The 2,532-nt window shown below is 37.4% G+C and overlaps 1 pseudogene; it reads left to right on the top strand.

Annotated features, from left to right (window-relative positions):
* The window catches only part of LOC105547214, a 134,378-nt pseudogene that overhangs the window by 92,008 nt on the left and 39,838 nt on the right, over window positions 1-2,532 (top strand).

Raw genomic sequence — 2,532 nt, 5'->3', positions numbered from 1 at the left:
CTTTATATAGTAAATAACATTAATTAAAATAAATTTATTACTCTTATTTAAATAAATCTATCAAGATGACCTTTCAAAAATTCAATTCCTTTTGGTTTAAGCCAGTTATTTAAGGGAAATGTATTATGTTTGCCTTAAGAAATTTTTAATTTATGAAAAGGAAAGAAAGAGATTAATTTCAAGAAAGGTTATCCAATCTTGGAGCTACCTACCTGATTATATTCAAGACAGATTAGCTTAAAAATTTTGTTAGCTTTAAATAGCAGAAATAACTACTCTTGCATGTATCATATACCACGTCCCATAACTCATCAGCATGTCTTATACCATAAATAAAACTTTGAAATCTACTTGGATAAGACTTTTTGAAAATCAGGTAGGAATTTATTAAAAGGAAAAACTGAAATCTTCTCACCTACATTACTGACTTGCAGTAGAAGGGGTTATCCTTTGTGGGGTGGAGGGTAGGGGAACCACCCAAAAAGAGCAGGCTGATAAATTGGCTACAGTAAATAGATCCATAAGAAAATATCAGTGCTTATAAAAAATTACATGACAAATAATGGTGGGTTATTCTATCCATAGCTTACTGTCACAGTAATGACCCATAGCTTTAGATGTAATTATATTTATGCAGGGATTCCTGCAGACCTGAAAATTAACTCAAGCACTCATTCAAAGTAGAAGATTGAGAATGGACTAGAGCCTACTGCCACTGTGTCAGTGTGACTTGGGTTTCTGTGCCTTCTCGTTTGCTCACGTTCTGATCCCCGAGGACTGTGAAGAGCAAAGGTCTACTGACCACTGACCTCAGGCCACTCAAAAGGCAGGATCCGTTATGACATCGTTTTGCACAAGTAGAGCACTAATGCCTAGTCAGGCATCAGCTTCACTGCAGGATTGAAACATGGCTGCCAATCTCCCTGTATTCTTATGAGTGCCTTCCATCAAAAAGCACAGAATGGCTCTTAAATGAGGTAAATATACCATGTGCTGACTCAAAAATATCTCTGAGACATATTAACATGAAAAACAACTTATTAAATGGAATATAGTGTGTAAATACATTTATGCAAACACATTAAGCTATGTAGTTACTGTCACGCATCACTTAACCACCAGGAAAATTTTGAGAAATGTGATGTTTGGGAATTTCTTTGTGCAAATATCAGAGTGTATTTACACAAACCTAGATACGTAGCCTACTACACACCTAGACTGTATGCTATAGCCTATTGGTCCTAGGCTACAGACCTGTACAGCATGTTACTGTACTGAATACTGTAGGCAACTGCAACACAAATCACTAGGCGATGGGAATTTTTCAGCTGTATTGTATATGTGATCTGTCATTGACAGAAATGTTGTTACACGTGGGATGACTGTAAATGATTTTCTGTGATTATGTATTCCAAGTCACAGAGGTGAAGTTAAAGATTATAATATTGTAATATTAATTATAATAAGAAACATTTATTTTGGTCTTCTTCCCTGGTCAGAACTTGGACAGAGCTCATGAAACCTTTATAATTTCACAAATGATAAAGGTGCTAGGAGCATATTTTGTTCTAACAAGGTCACTCTTGCTGGGTTCCTTAACGAAGGCTGGTCAGCAGGAAGATCAAGGCATGGTTAGAAGCTTGGCACTCTCCCTCATCCCCCATCAACAGTTAGGGGAGAGGAACTAGAGATTGAGTTTGTAATTGATCGTGCTTATGTGATAAACCCTTCAAAAAATCTCCAAAAGACAGGATTCAGAGCGCATCCAAGTTGGTGAACACATCCTATGTGCTAGGAGTGGGGTGCATTCCAACTCCATGGGGACAGAAATTCTGTATTCAGGACCCTTCCAGAGCTCTCTCTCTGTATCTCTTCATCTGGCTGTTTATCTGTGTCCTTTATAATATCTTTAATAATAAACTGGTAAATGTCTTCCCCTGAGTTCTGTGAGCCATCATAGCAAATCATGAAAACTGAGGAGGGAGTTGTGGGAACCCTCCATTTGTAGCCAAGGCTGATAGAAGTTTGGGTAACCTGGGGATTCGCTACTTGAAACCGGCATCTGAAGCGGGGGCAGTCTTGTGGGACTGAGCCCTTAACCTGTAGCGTCTGCATAAACTCCAGGTGGTTGGTGTCATAGCTGAATTATAGGATGCCCAGTTGGTGTCCAGAGAGTAGGAGAATTGGTTGGTATTGGGAAAACCCCCACACATTTGGTCACAGAAGTGCTGAAAGTGTTGCATGTCATAGAGAAGAGCTTTGCTTTCCTCTTTACGGTAAACTGGGGAGAGAACAGAAGGAAAAAAGTGCTTCTTTAAAAGTCACAGAAAGGAAAGGAATTTTAAGAAAAATAAAACTCTTAAATATAGCAAATGGGATGACAGCTGCTGTATACAAAATGACAAAATTAACAAAGTAATATACCCATTATGCGTACAGCAATTTGCAGTTATCAAAAAATTTTCATATATAATGCATGTGTGTATATTATATATATATATAGATTATATAAATGTGTATGTGTGTATAAAT

This window comes from Mandrillus leucophaeus, unplaced genomic scaffold, assembly GCF_000951045.1.
Source record: "Mandrillus leucophaeus isolate KB7577 unplaced genomic scaffold, Mleu.le_1.0 Scaffold380, whole genome shotgun sequence".
In the NCBI taxonomy this organism is placed as follows: Eukaryota; Metazoa; Chordata; class Mammalia; order Primates; family Cercopithecidae; genus Mandrillus; species Mandrillus leucophaeus.
This window is presented reverse-complemented; position numbering and strand designations above follow the sequence as displayed.